At 32.9% G+C, this 16501-nt stretch overlaps 1 long non-coding RNA gene across 2 annotated transcripts; it reads left to right on the top strand.

Moving 5' to 3' along the window:
- Nucleotides 1-2157: 2157 nt before the first annotated feature.
- LOC102469715 (uncharacterized) lies at nt 2158-16201 on the top strand. 2 transcript variants are annotated; one of them, XR_334791.1, is made up of 4 exons: nt 2158-2293; nt 8275-8401; nt 14889-15016; nt 16167-16201. It is a non-coding gene; the product is annotated as an uncharacterized LOC102469715 (long non-coding RNA). The 2 variants fall into 2 exon arrangements; XR_001370487.1 differs by lacking the exon at nt 8275-8401.
- Nucleotides 16202-16501: the final 300 nt, after the last annotated feature.

Raw genomic sequence — 16501 nt, 5'->3', positions numbered from 1 at the left:
TACCGTCTACTCAAAAGATTAAAATAACTGCACTGATTTTCATATAAGGTAATTCACAACCTGGCTTGGCTACTTCTCTATCCCCGCTTTCTATCACTCATAAATCTGCTTTTCTTAATTACACTTGTACCCTGTAATTCAATCAAACTTCATCTATAAGGTTTCAGAAACTCAGTAGTTTTCAAGTATGTTAAAGACATGGGCATAATCTTTATACAAATATTCTAGTAAGTATATGACTGATAGAGATTTTTATATTTTTATATGTTTATTGCTTCATTTGCAATTTCTGAGTTACATATAATTATTATACATCTTTATAAGGTACAGTATGTTTTATAACATTCTATTTTTAATTGTATTTGTATCACTATTATTATTATTTAATTTGCTACAGCGCATGTGTGTGTACGTGAAAGAGAGAGAGAAACTTTCTAATAGCTTTTATTTTTGTGAAGCACATATTAATTTGTCAGCAGTGTTTTCTACTCTACTGCAGTACACTATTTCATGAGCTATTTCGCTTGTTCATATACATTCTTGTATTTTTAACCAATTTCTCCAGATAAACTTCTCCACCCCCATGGAGCTTCTAGTATCTAACATTCCTCGGTACTCATTTGCTACCAAGTCTTTTTTTCTCCTAATGAGTGAGGATACTCAGTGTTCGCTAAGTGGAGACATAATAGTATTTGACTTTCATAACCTGTCTTATTTATATTTTAATTTACTCAAAGTCATTGTGTGTGTCTATATCATGTAGTATAAAACAATATAGGATTTCATCCATTTGGAGAAATAATCTAGAAAAATTCAATATTTTTCACACTTATAAATACTGAGGTGGTGGGAAGGAGGTGGCGAGAAAGGGAACTCTATCACAAGAGCATTTTAGGCAGCAGGAAGACCACGTGTAAAGGCACACAAGTATAACAGGCATTAGTGACTCTGACCATAACTACTTTAGAATGTTCAGTGTTTGTGCTTGAAAACTTTTAAGGCAATAAGACTAGGGAACAAAAAAGATCAGTGCCTGAAAAGAATTGTATTTAATGCAGAATTCAGCATTCATTCTGAAGATATTTAATCCGATTAAAATTTGCTTATTCAATAAACACCATGCTTATTTTTTTTTAACATTTTTTTTTGGAGCGGTTTTTGCCATAGGACGCGAGCACTCGCCAGAGACACAGAGAGAGACAGAGAGACAGAAAGACAGAGAGACAGAAAGTGAGAAATCACCCCCCCGGGGGGATGGCCACGCCACAATCCCTTCTCCTCCATTCTCCTCTTGGGGTCCTGGGCACATGTGCACACATGCCCGGCGTGAGTTTTAATCCACCGGGTCCAGGATAGGAACCGCAGTCGACTACGTGGGAGTCCAGAGACATAGCCATTACTCTAATTGCTGGTCCCAACACCATGCTTACTTTAAAATACACTTAATTATAAGCATGTATAAATACCATAATGTGTAACTAAAAAAAATGGTTGACATTATAGACACAAATACAGCAACTTCTATTTCTAGTCACATATATCTTATCCCAAACATAGGTCTTCATTACAACCTTATAAATTTCTACACATGAAAAATAAGAGAACATTTTCATAATATATTGTTAAACACATTATGACTTTATAAGTATAGCTAGTTTTAATTTAATCCAAGCAATTAACTCAAATGAAATTCAAGGCGTACTTGACTTTTGCAAATTATATGCCAAGATAATTCTACATGCACCCTTTGAAAAGTCAAGTATACACTGATTACATTATAAAAAATGGTCAAATGTTTGTGATTGGGAGGTTAACAAACTAAGAAAATGATAACGTGTGAAAAATTCAATCATGATAAACTTACATTTCAATTATTAGATAAACTTAAATAATATCACTTAGAAGCATATTCAGATGATATGGTCTAATAAGCTAAAATAAAATATGAACATAGATTTTAGTATAAAAGTGAAATAGCTATAAGACTAGGAGGCTTGGGAAAATCAACAGGAACTGAATAAACCTATGAAGTTCTAAAATTAGACACAGATTAGAATAGCTGAAAAAAAATTGTTTACACATTACAGCAAATTGAACTAGTTATATTAAGAGCTGTTAAAAATATCTCTGCCCTGGATTCCCCATGGTAGTGTGCTGTTGAGACACTTTTACACTGGGACCACATGAAAGGCCCAAGTTTAATTTTTTGTCCAATGTTAAGTCTGGGTAAACTGGCATGTATCTGTTGTTCCAGCAACTTAGAAGACTGAGGCCAGAAGATCATGAACTTGAGGTAGGTCTGGACAGCAAAGCAAAACCCTGTCTGAGAAAGAGTGAGGCATGATGGGTTTTACCTGCAGTTCCTGCAGATTGTTTAAGGTGGGAGCATTTTGACACAATAAGCTCTATCTAAAAAAAAAAGAAAAAAAACTAAGCTAGCAAAAAATAAATAAAATTTCTTTCCTCATTGAGCTAGACAGGGTAAGACAGGCAATTAACATATATTAGCTTGTTAGAGGGTAATAAGTACTACAGAAAACAACAACAAAGGCTGTACAGTGAGATAGTCCTTACCAGGATAGAATTCATACCATTTTAACTATGGGGGTCAGTAAGTGCCTCGTTAAAAAGTAGTCATTTAAATAAAGACTTGAATTAGGTGAGAAAGTAAGCTAAATGGCTATTTTGGGAGTTTTCTAGAGAGAATTATCAAAAGCAAATGCCTTCATGTAGTAACAATTTTGTAAGGAACAAAAAGGGCAATGTGACTGTAGATTAAGTTAGGGGGAAATACAGTGTATAGGGTCAAAGAGGTAGCATGGAACCAGACACCTTGGCTATTATTATTATTTTCAAACTGATTTAATTCCAATCAGGACAAGAAGGTTTTGGAGGCTTTTAAACAAAGAATTGACATGGTCAGATGGACATTTTAATAAGATCACCATAAGTGCTGTGCTGAAAGTAGGTTTAAGATAGGGCAGAAAAAGGAGAACATTAGAGCCAATGCTGGTCTTGCCCTGTAGTCTAGTGGTTAAGGAGGCCAGGACCTGCATGACTGACAGTGTTGTTTGAGTCTTGACCACAGTAGTTTGAAAATCATGCTAGACAAGTGTGCATGCATACCTCAAAATCTGACAGTATGAAGAAATGAAAAAGTGATTGTTGTGTGACTGTGCCTCAGTGGGAGGTGCTTTCTCTCTCTCTGTCTCTCTTTCTCTCTCTGTCACTTCATCTCTCTTTGGTGAACACATGCACCCTCTGACAATTCAGAGAAAGAAAAAATAAGAGGTAAAGCTATAATCTTTCTTGCACAGCTTCACAGTCAATGAAGGATGATAGTAGGTCCTACAGGTAATCAGAGAAATTATGAAGGATATGGGTTGTGGGTAGAATGTTTCGCTATAAATATTGTTATCATATAATACTTTCTATAACAAAGACGTTTTCTTGTTTAAAACCAGTAATATCTAACTTTAAAATGTCAAATTGCATACTTATATTAACTGAGGCAAATTTTAAAGGTTTTTCAATGTAAATGTAATAGGCTTACATATATTTTATAAACCAACTACAAAATAAAAGGTCTTGTACCTTTTTTATGTTTCTATAGATAGTACATGAGTGTGTATGTAAATATATATGTTTTTATGATTATTTATTTATATTCAATCATTGTACATCTCTATAGCACAAAATCTGTTTATAAGGTATGCATATATAGTACATGATAATCAAATCAAAGATATCACTATAAGAATCAAATTCAACAGAAAAAAATCGCAATCTTGTATCTGATAAAGGTTTTTCCCTGGACTCCTCTCACCCACGCTCTACTATCCGGCCCTTTCCCATTCAGTTTCTGGAATATACAGTTTTCCTCTCTAATATTATATCCTTGTATATTAAAATTTCTACTCTAGAGTACAGACACTTGGCATATTTTATGCAAGAATATATAGTGTTTGTCTTTCTTACTCTGGTTTATTAAACTTAGCACTTAATATTCTATTTCTTTCTATTTTTCTTAGGAGTTAATTATTTAATTTTATTATTATTATTTACATTTAATCACATATACATCATTTAGCTTGTAAAGAGAATTTACCTAACATGAAATACACCTCTGACCAGTCCAGTTGAGAATACTATACACATTATCATCTACAGGTAATAAACCCTTTCTATGCCCCACCAATGTCTTACCTCTCTATTTTTTCTTTCCTAATTTTCTTCCCGACACTCTTCCCTTATCACGCCCTCCTTCCACACAGTATTCAGTGTCCCCAACTATTTTAAATTCTTTTATTTTCTCCAATCTTTCAGTCTCTACCATAGAGTGTGGACAGTCAATATATGTAAAGCAGCGACATACAATGTCTTTCTTTCATAGCCTGATTTGCTTCACTCAGCAATAAATCTTTGACATTCATCCACTTTCTATTAAATGCCAGGGTCTTGCTGTTTTTATGGCTTAATTGTATTCCACGGAGTATACATGCCACACTTTTTCAATCCGTTCATCTGTTTGTGGACATTTGGGTTGGTTCCATGTGTTAGCAATCATGGATAATGCTGCAATAAACATAGATGTGCAAGCCCTTTTCCTACTGAGCATTCTCCTATCCTTTGGGCAGATACCCTGGAGTGGAATTGGTTGATTATGTGGTAGTTCTATGTGTAGGTCATTGAAGAACCTTCATATTGTTAAATCATCTATATATTTTAAAGTTAGTCCCTTAGCAATTCATTCATGGATTTTTTAAAATTATTTTCTGTGAATTATTTTCTACAACAGGACATTTTTAAAAATAACAAATAAACACTGTTTTGTTTTAATGCAGTGATATTTTGAGAACCTGTATATTGAAGGCACGCCAAATTTAAACATGAATTTTGCTCATGATTTTAAAACACGGTGTCGGAATTTAGTCTGCTTTGTATAGAGCGTTTCTATACTGCTGTGACAATTAGAATGGCATTGTCCATTCAGATAGAAATAATTTGCTCTAACCCCATCTACCTATGAGAGCAGTCTAGAGCTGTCTTCTCAGTAACAAACAGCACATTTTCATCCCAGTTCATATTTATAGATTTTATTATATCCAGTTAATGATTCCATCTTTGATTGGTGCATGCCACACTGGGATTCTGATTAACTTACACCTGACTCAGGATGCTCTAGTCTCTTGAATATATCCAAAACAATACAGGGACAGTGTGTTAGAGCTTTAAACGTCAGCAGTCTTTGCGATGGGGAATTTTACTATGCCTAGACAGCAGAGAGTGTACAAGGATTCACCAGAAGGATCAGGCCTATCAGATGCGTGTGTAATCACAGAATCAAAACCAGGATCATTCCAGAAGACCCAGGATGAACTTTTATGAGTAAGCAACCAATTAGAGTGGCCAAAGAGTTCATCGGTTTGATTTTAATGAAGGATGATGTACTTAAAAATATTTATGAGGGAGCCTTAGTGACTGATTGAGTAAAATAAAACAAAAGCAGAATGTATAAGAAACAGTATAGGAAATGGAGAATGACTGATATTAAACTTGTTATAGCACCGTAAATTATTAGTAATGTTTTATAAGTAATTTATCCTCTCAAATGGACAATTTTATCATGAAAAACCTTTATTTCTGCACCATAGTTGCAGCAGTTTAAATTATATCAGTAATCTATAAGTTGTAAGATATTTATTAGTAAGAGTTTAGATATTGTATTTATCTTAAGTACTCAAATATCACCTATATCACTTTCCTTCCATCCCTATATGTCCATTAATATATAGTTTTCTATCTATTTTATTGCACAAATATCTTACTAGTCTTAGCCAACTCCTAATCCCAAAAATCTACTCATTGTTTTCAAAAAGGACAAAAAGTACCTCTACTTTGTTACAAAAGGCTAATTTTACTTATTTTTTAGGTGTATAAGCAAAAGTGCACATTTATATTTATGTCAACTGCAGAGCATTTAAAAAAAAATAATGAAGAAATAAATCTTCTTCATCTGCTCATGTTAACCCTAGCTCATTTTTAGAGGAAATGCTACCTATTTAAATGCTGTTAGGTCACAGAGTACACTGAAAACAGAGGTCAATGGAGAGCAAACAAGGATTCATTTTTAGACTCAGGTTCTAACACTAGGGAATGTTCCAAGAAGCATTTCATTTTCAAATGAATTCCTTCCACTTGAAGCCAAAGGTCAGCTAGCTAACATTAGTTAAAGCGATCTCAACTGCATCAAAGTTAAATAACAGCCAAAAGTCACCCACAGCAGTGTCTTTCTAATCCATAGCTATGCCCCCAAGGGTGGCAGGCCAAAGAAGAAAACAGAAATTTGTTGGGGGTGCCAGAAGTAAGCGCTGTGATCAGCAAGCATCTTGAGCTGAGAGCTAAGAATATAAAGCGTTTTTGTTCACCTCACAAAAGAAAAAGTATTTTATTTAAGCCTATCAGTGTGTAGAAGTAAATATCTTTACTAATATAATATAACCAATTAACATAATGTTTAGAATCAAGACATTTCACAGTAAGCAAACATGATCTGTCTTTAAAATATTGATTGTCATGATATAATAGATGTAATATCCAACCTAATGCATAGAATATCTTTAAAGTGAAAAAAATTTTAAATGAGAAGTCTTTCTTTGGAAAGCTTTTCCATCCTGTTGAAAATATCAATACCACAAGTAGGGGTTAGTACTCTCAAAGAAATAAATATTGATTTTTCCTCTTCCATCCTTTACTGATAGCAGGCAACCTCCTTCATTGCTCTGAATATTTTATTGTTTTACAACTGTCAGATTCCGTTAGCACTGTTTTTTTTTTTTTTATTGCTTCATTGTTGTCTCTTTTTAAAAAGATTTCTTTTTGTGATAAGCAAGACAGAAATTTCAAGGCCAAACTTAATGTAGGATTCCTTATACCATGGATCTGTTGACAAGTAAAACCTCTAATTTTGACTTTTCTATTGCTGACTTTGAAAAGACTTATTGGGAACTAAGCTGCTTTTCTATTCCATTCTTTGAGCATATCAGGGTACAAAATTATGCACAGTTATGCAGTGATTAATTGGAACCATGACCTGCTCGAAATATTTCATGTTAATGAATTTAAACATCCCATTCTTTACTTGATTCCTGGCAATTGTTATATGATACTCTGGGTAGTCAAGTACTGTGACCATACTTAACATCAACCGTTATAAATTAGCCAATGCACTAATATGTGCATAGATGTTCACTTGTTATATTGGGTTTTATTTTCTCATTATCTCGTATGCAAATCTCGCTTAATATTTCAACATAAATATTAAGAAAATACTTATCTAAATTGCCAGACATAAATTTTTTTGTATATCAGAAGGGTGAGTTTAGGAATCCATCTCATTGTAAAATGACCCAAGGAAATTACCCAAATGCAGAAAAAATCAATATAAAAGACATCAATATTTTGTTACAACAGCATTTTTTAAACCTTCAGTTGTAAAACACATAAAACAAGGACATATACACAATTCATGAAGAAAACTATTATATATTTATGATATAATTATTTCCCTTAACCTTTCTATAAATAAAACTACTTAAAGAACATGCTGAGAATTCCCCTGGTAAAAATGTGTTTGCAAAGACTCCGTTCTCATATTTCAATAGTTGATTATGCTTGAAGTGTTTCTAAGGCTTTATATTTGAATCCACCCACAAAAAAATAATGGGACCAGTAAATGGCATGATGGTGATGTCACTGGGCTTCCACATGGCGGACCGTGGTTCAAGTCCTGGACTTGGTGACTTGAAACTGACGCCAGGCATGTGTGTGTATGTGCCAAAAGCCCTGAGAGGAGAATAGAGGAGAAGGGGTGATGATTTTTTGCTTTCTGTCTTTCTGTTTCATTGTCTCTCCAGTAAGTGCACAAGCACTATAACAAAAATCTCTTTCTAAAAAAGAAAAGAATGAAATACTAATATTTCATTATAGTTTGCTTTAAAAATTCTTTTAAAAGTTACCAATTTGGTTTGAAAGCTGGATTGAAGATGTGTTTAGCTGGTGTTAGTTTATCAAATTTTAGATCATACAAATGATATAAAAGTTACGCAGCTTAAGATTCACCTAGTCACATTATTCTACAGTTCTAAAATCACCATAGAGATCAAATTTTGTACAAAAATTTTGTGGAGAATAGGGAGAAGTGGAAAAGAGAAAAAACAATAATTTATAACTTTTCTTTCTTTCTCTTTCTTTTTCTTTCTTTCTTTATTCTAGAGTGTATATGAGTGTACACAAAAGAAAGCAAAACATAGCAAAAGAATCCCCCAACAAGGGCTGATCATGCATAATTTTTTTTTTCCTTCAATTCTCCATCGCCTCAGAATCCCAGGCATGTATACAGGTACTAAATGTGTTTTTTAACTTCATTTTCTTTTATACAGTCAATCACATTATTTAATTTACAAAGTGAATATTTCAACATGTGAACATCTCTCCCTACTCCAGTTGACTAAACTACAAAATATCTTTAACAGAAATTGGCATGTTTCTTTGTCCCATTAATGTTTTTTCTCCCCATTTTTCTTCTGATTGTTTTTCCTCAAACCCTACCCTTTCACACATTTCAAACCAACCAGGACAGGAGACGAACCCTTGTTAGCCATGAGATATGCATCCTGGTGTAACACCTAACTGCTATACTACAGAGCAGATCTTACAACATTTTAAAAATAAGTATATGTGCATATATTTGTAAACAATAGCATTTTAAGGGGATTAAAATTTCAAAATAATAGCTGTGCTAATTCATACTGAAAATATTTCCTCATGAATATTTTTATAATATTTAAGAAATTTCAATAAAAAATATTACTAAATGCACACTTTGGAAAAGCCTCTGATTATTAATTAAATTTATTAAATATTACATAATAATAATAATTTATTTGAAAATATAAATATGCACAAACATTTTAATCTTTTTCTTATAAATATATTCCTATTGTGAATCATTTACAAGCAAAATAAAATGATCAATGGTGCTTTAAATTACTTATTAATTTTGAGGGTCGGATTTTTTATAGGTTTATTTGAAATCATACTGATAGTTAGATATTTTTAATCTTTAAATTTTTAAAAGAACTATGATAAAATATGTTCTCTGATTCCGATTTAAAAAATCTACCTGTGAAGAAAATCCAAAATACCAAACATTGACATTCAGTTAGAAGATTGTGTGTGTGTGTATATGTTTAAGATTATACACACACACACACACACACATATATACACGATAGATAGATAGATAGATGGTAGATATAGATATATACACACAGGCACACACATATAATTCCTTTAGAGTTTTATTTATCTAAAGATTATGATATACTAACAATTCCACTTCTATGAAGTTTTTAACTGGTGTTATATTTGATTTTTTATTATGTAAAACTCATTTACATGTATCAGATGGTTTAAAGTAGTTAGAGAACTATATTCTTTTATCCAATCTTAATGTAAATAAATAGTAATGTCTTTTAAATAATTATTATTATTTTTTCAATTTGTCCAGAGAGAGAGAGAGAGAGAGAAAGTGAGAAAGAAGACTTCCAGGTCCACGACTCAAACCATGGTCAGCCATGTGGTAATCCAGCCCCTTTACCATCACACTACCTGGTGGACCAAATAGTAATTTTTTTTTAATTTATAATCAGCTTTACTTAAGAGATATATGATTATAGTTTAAATTTTAATAATATATTAAGGCCACATACATAGCATGGTAGTATTATTGCTTCTTTTATTCTAAGCATCTGCTTTTTAAAGACAAGTTGATTTTGTAGAGGCTAATTTTTATTTGTGTTATTTGAATCTGTGTGATTTTTAAGTGACGTTACATAGAATGACTAGTTGCTATGAAAGGGGGAGAAAAATTCCTCTAAACAAGCCGCATAAAGAAAATCCCCTGTGCTATATTACAAATGACAATCTAATCTGAAATTTTACCAAGTGGATTTTAGGGAACTAGTTGTCTACAAGAAAAGAATATTAAAATAACACTAGTTAGTATTTTGTGCCCTTTTGTAGAATATCTTCAGATATTTCTATCATTTCTTAAATATGTTTTGTGTTTTTTTAATGAAATTTAATCAATTTTTTATTTATTTTATATGTTCAATCACATACATCGCTTAGCTAGTAAAGTGAATGTTCCAACAAGAAAGCACTTCTCACAAGTCCAGTTGAGGATATTATAGACGTTACCATCAACAGAAAATAACCTATTTCTGTGTCCCATAAAGAGAAACATTCAAACATCTAAATAGCAATGTTTTAATATTTATATATTCAAGCTTAAAAATTTAAAGTTATGTTCCCATGGCAACCATGAAAATATCTATTAATCCTCTAAAATGTGTACCTGTTCCTTATAGCTACATAATTATTAGGAAGTCAGGAGTTGGAAATGGTATTAAGTAAACATTATTATAATTTAAATTAAATGCTATAATGTTTAGATTTTAGGTAAGTTTTAATTTAAAAATAGCATATGCATTGACCCAGTAGGCACAGAGGTTAAGGCAGTTAGACCCCACATGGCTGACAGTGGGGTTGAAGTCCTGGACCTGGTGATATGAAAAACATGCTGGACATGTGTGTATGCATGCCCCAAATCCTGAGATGAGTGGAAAAGGGATTGTGGCATGGACATCTCCTGGGGTTGTGATTTCTCACTTCCTGTCTCTCTCTCTTTCTCTCTCTCTGACTCTCTCTGGCAAGGTCACACACTCTATAGCAAAAACTAAACAAACAAACAAAAAACATTTAAATGTAGGAAAACTCAGTAGAATATATTTTATTTTGTGTTTATATTTCACTTGTGTTTTGAATATTTTTGTTTTTATTTGTTTATTCATTTCTATATCCTTCCAAAATGCCTTATGTGACCAAGGGGTCTAAATTATAATTAGTAAATAATTTTATTAAAGCATGTAAGAAACAAATTAAAATAGTGAGTAAAAAGCAGATACAGTAGAAATAGCTTGACAGAATTTTCTAAAGTTATAAATCAGAAAATAAATACACCTATAAAAAAATAACTGTGCTCCTGGCACCAGCAGTTAGTGTAATGACTATGTCGCTGGACTCCCATGTAGTTGACTGTGGTTCAAGTCCTGGCCTCAGTGGCTTAAAACTCTTGCCGGGTGTATGTGCGTGCGTACCTAAGATCCGGAGAGGAGAATGGAGGAGAAGGTGTTGCAGCATGGTCATCCCCCCAGGGGTGATTTCTGACTTTCTGTCTCTCTGTCTCTCTCTGTCTGGCTGGCGAGTGCACGCGCCCTATAGCAAAAAAATCTCTCCCCCCAAAAAAGTGCTCTTAAAACTAAAATTGTCATCTTTTGTAACTATCACAATTCAAATGCAAATGTGTATTTTTAATAATCTAACCATTGGCCTTCAGCAAGTTATGTAAACATTAGTTAACTTTTGTTTACCAGTCCACAAATACTTATAATTATACAGCACTTTAATTCTTGTCCTTGTTTGAGTTAGATTGTTGATTTTTAAAAAATATTTTTCTAATTTTTCTCATCTCACTATAAATGAATATACTGAATAAATAAACAATGACTTCTGATACAAATGGCAAATAGAACACACTGAGTTATTTAAAAATAAAAAAGCAAATACATTATTTTTCCTCTGAAGGAAATATCATGATGTGTACAACACAGGAAAACAATACTAATTAGATATGAATTAGACTATTAGTAGGAAGCTTTGATTATAGTGATGGAAAGATTTGATTTATTTAGTGGAAAGATTTCTTGCCAACAAAAAGTTTAGCATTGAATGATTGTCCATTCAATACTGCATTATGATAGAAGCTCTTATTTTTCTCTAGTAAACAGTGTGCCATTAGAGGACTAGGAGGGTTAATAAGTAATTTAATAGCACATAACCAGGAAAATACCTGTGACTACTGAAATTATAGGAAAAATAGGATCATATTAATATTACTTGCAACTACCAAATCGTAATGGCTATGTCGATGGACTCCCACATCATCGACCGTGGTTCGAGTCCCAGACCTGGTGACTTAAACTCATGCTGGGCACATGCACATGCTTGTCCAAACTCCCAAGAGGAGAATGGAGGAGAAGGGATTGCAGCGTGGCTATCCCTCCTCCTGGGGGGTGATTTCTCGCTTTCTGTCTCTCTGTCTTTCTGGCGAGTGCACACGTCCTATAGCAAAAATCTCCTCAAAAAAATTTTTTTAGGAATATTTATATACCTCATAGACTTATACCTTGACCTTACTTTGTCAGTAAATTTCATAAATAAGTATTATATAATAATGTCATTTAAAATTTCTATAGTCATTATTATTCAATATTATTCTTTCCATATTTCTGAAATCTTGATACTTACAATACCATGCACATGATTGCATTTTTGTGTTTTTTATAATAATTATTGTTAAATTTTGTATGACTGAGAAGAGAAAGAGATTACAAAAACAGTCTCCTAAAATATTCAACTGTTCTCTTTATTCGAGGGTCAATATTTTTATGGGGTCTCATCATCATTCCATTTTGTTCTAACATAAATTTTATATTGGTTAAAATATTTGTTCATTCACTTGTCTACATAAAATTTATTTATTCATTTCTTCTAGTTAAGAAGGTAGAGAGAGAAAAGATCCCAAAGGTCTTTACTCCACAATACACCCCCAGCTTTAACCAGCTCTGGATCCTGTCATGTATGGGTCCCAATATGTGAAGGAAATTCTCTGAATGCTAATCCAGAACCTTCCCCAGTGGGCCAATCTCACTGAGCATTGGTCCTTATTTGTTTATTTTGAAGCATACTATCTTACTAAATGTATAATGCTGAAAGTTAAGTCAATTATAATGACTATAAAGTATAGTCAATTATAATGCTGAATCTAAGTCAATCCAATGAAACTTACAGTATCGTGTTATTCTAAAAAAATTCTCTAATTCATATTATGAAAGCAAAACTAGACAGAAATAACAAATGAAAGTACACATTTTAAAAAATCATGGAAAACTTTTTAAAAGGAAATAAAAGAAACTATTATATTTTTCTAAAAGTTCATAGTGACTGTAAAATAAAATATAAACCTTAAGTCTAATGAATGTTTGAAACTTAAATGCCAGACATCAGTACTTCTGAGAACATTTCTTTCTATAATATGGTCATATTATAGCATTAAAATAATAAATTTAAATTGACAGATTGGTTTTCAAGAGATAGTTTTAGCTTTTATGACTAATTTTGAATGCCTAACATTCCATTTACAATAAGTTGCTTACTCTGAGCGTTACTGACTTTCTTAACAGACAAGGAGATATGTTTATTTCAAAAGCCAGTGATATGCATTTAAGGTTCATTCTGCATATAAGTGGAATAGACATAGAGCATGTAACAGAAAAATAAATAAAGCTCCCCTTTATTTCTTCAGTATCTGAGAGGAAAAGAAACTAGTGAGACTATAGAACACAGTAATTAGTGAGACTGTAGAAGAACACAGTAAACATACAGAATAAACCAAAAAGAAAAGAAACTAGTGAGACTATAGAAGAACACAGTAAACATACAGAATAAACCAATACCAGCCATTGCAACAATACTGCAGTTTAATAATTGCCCAAGTTTATTTATAAATGTCCTTAAATTATGAGATTTCATCAACATTTAAGGACTCCATTATAGGACTCCATTATGTTACTATGCATTTATAGATGTTGGCATCCAAATTAAGAGGTACAAAGTCAAAAATAGTCACTTTAAAATGTATTCAAAGTTTTTACACTCATTTTCCAATTTTTTTTTAGTTATTTTATCACAAATAACAGAAACATAAAACCTAAGTAGTAAATTTCAGAAGAATCCCAATATTAAAACATCAGAACAAGTTAATATAGGACAGCTAAAGTTGCCTTTCTAACATATTCCATTATTTTCATGAACAGAACAGGCAGGACAAGCTTGGGGACTGAAACCTGACAATGACAACTTTCAGCACAATGGTATGAAGTGCTGGAGGTCCATGGATGATTATTTTTTTCTTTTCATCTCCTCTCCTGACAAAACCATAAAAATATCTCCTATATTTTCTACAAAGTTTACCATAAGTATAATAGACAGAGTGGATTATTCCATTCTTGCTGGAAATGAAACCCATACTTCCTCTCCAACATGCTATAGTATGCTGGTTTATGATAAGCATGTTCTTTAAAAAAGGGAATAAATCATTTTTATGGGAGTTGCCCTCATGTTTATTTCAGATGGCAAGATGCTGAGAAGTGCCCCATGTGCGGTAATACAGTGCGGTTACACAGCTGAAATTGAGGAAATCTTCCCTTTACTCGATAGCAAATCACTGTAATATGCATTACGGGATGATTCTCCCTAGGGTATTTCAGTATCAGGAGATTTGTGTAGTCAGTGCAGTGGGTTAATGAACTGAACTCTCACGTTAAGAGCTCTGAGTTCAAGTTATTTGTATATTTTATGTGTAAAATAAGTAGATAATTGGTCTGTGCTATTAAATTGGCCTCTTCAGCCTCTGCTTCATATGATGTCTAGTTATTTTCACATTGAGGTGTTTTCACATTAACGCATGATTGAAACTTCAATTTGAAATTTTCAGCCACATTTAAGTATTTGGGAACTAGAACTTGCATTATTTGTGAATTAGAGAAATAAATCTTGAAAAGAAATTTAAAAATAATACTAAAATAATAATGGGATTCCTTTGGCCATAAGACAGTTCTAAAACTAGCATGTAGAGAAAATCCACTTGGATATAGGCATGAGGAATAAGTTTTTCTCTAAAATTTGTATTCATTTAAATTTAGATGGTGCAAACACAGTGGTGCCCACTGTTGAGACGCTTTTGTTCTGCCAGTGAGGATTACATGAAAGCCTTTAGTTCAATCCCCAGCCAAGGCTGGACGCTTTGATGTGCACCTGGAATCCCAGTCAGGTAAGAGGACTGTGCCTCTTTTTTCTTAAAGAAAAAAAAAAAAGAGGCGAATGGTTAGAAATTGTTGGAGCATTTTCATAACACAAGTGTACTACTGACTCAAGGATATTTTCAATATTTGCTGATCACAATTACATGAAATTATAAATGGATAAATATCTTTGAAATCAATAAATATATTACTACTTCATTATGATTAACACTATTTACAAGAGAAATTTGTAGTCTAGATATTTTTTACTTTAAATGCAATACTTATATAGAGTAGATAAAATGAAGCAGAGAGAAACTGTAGATAATTTTCTTAAAAATAATATTTATGAGGGAACCAGCAGTTAGCGTAATGGCTATGTTGCTGGACTCCCACGTAGTTGACCACGGTTTCCGTCCCAGACCAAGTGTCTTAAAACTCACGCCGGGCACGTGTGCGTACGTGCCCAAGATCCCGAGAGGAGAATGAAGGAGAAGGGATTGCAGCTTGACCCTCCACCTGGGGGGTGATTTCTCGCTTTCTGTCTCTATGTCTCTCTCTGTCTGTCTGGCGAGCGCATGCGCCCTATAGCAATAAACCTCTCAAAAAATAATAATATTTATGATATAATAATTACAGATGTTGCATAAAGAAGGTTCATACTCCCAAGATATGAAATAAACCCTAGGACTCTATGAATATCTATTTACAAGGTTTTCATCTGTTACAAAAGGTGCTCTCCACTTTTCTGCCTTTTTTAAGTTTATTATTATTATTATTATTTAATAATAGAGTGTGTGAGCTTACAGGAAAAAGAGAGAGAGAGAAAGGGAGAAGGAATATGACAGACCACCCCCCAGGGGGATGGCCATGCCACAATCCCTTCTCCATTCTCCTCCTGAAATTTTGGGCACATACATACATGTGCTCAGAGTGATTTTCAATCTGCCAGGTTAGAGACTCAACTTGCTGTCGACCATGTGAGAATCTAACACCTTAACCACCATGCCACCTGCTGTCCCTGGTGTTCTCCACATTTTAACGCTTGCAATCTATGGCACATATTAATGGAGGTAAAATAGAGTATAAAGCTCTAACTTAAAAGAAATTACCTTGTGAAGTAGATTAGAGCTTGATTTTATGTTTTTATCTTTTGTTTTCTTTATTATTTTGCCATAGGGATTGTGTGCTAGGGAGGGGAAGTGAAAAAAAGAAAGAGAAAGAGAAAGAAGAAAAGAAACAAAAAAAGAAAGAAAGAAAGAAAGAAAGAAAGAAAGAAAGAAAGAAAGAAAGAAAGAAAGAAAGAAAGAAAGAAAGAGAAAGAAAGAAAGAGAAAAAGAAAAAGAAAAAGAAAAAGAAAGAAGGAAGGAAAGAAAAGGAAGAAATAAATAGAAAAAGAAAGAAGGAAAGAGAAAAAGAAAGAAGCAAGCAAGCAACCGAGAACCCCTCCATCACCCCAGGGGGGATGGCCATGCTATAATTCCTTCTCTATTCTCCTCTTAGGATTTTGATCA

Source organism: Tupaia chinensis, unplaced genomic scaffold (assembly GCF_000334495.1).
Source record: "Tupaia chinensis unplaced genomic scaffold, TupChi_1.0 Scaffold000282_1, whole genome shotgun sequence".
Lineage (NCBI taxonomy): Eukaryota > Metazoa > Chordata > Mammalia > Scandentia > Tupaiidae > Tupaia > Tupaia belangeri.
Note: the sequence above shows the minus strand (reverse complement) of the source record. Positions and strands in the feature narration are given on the sequence as shown.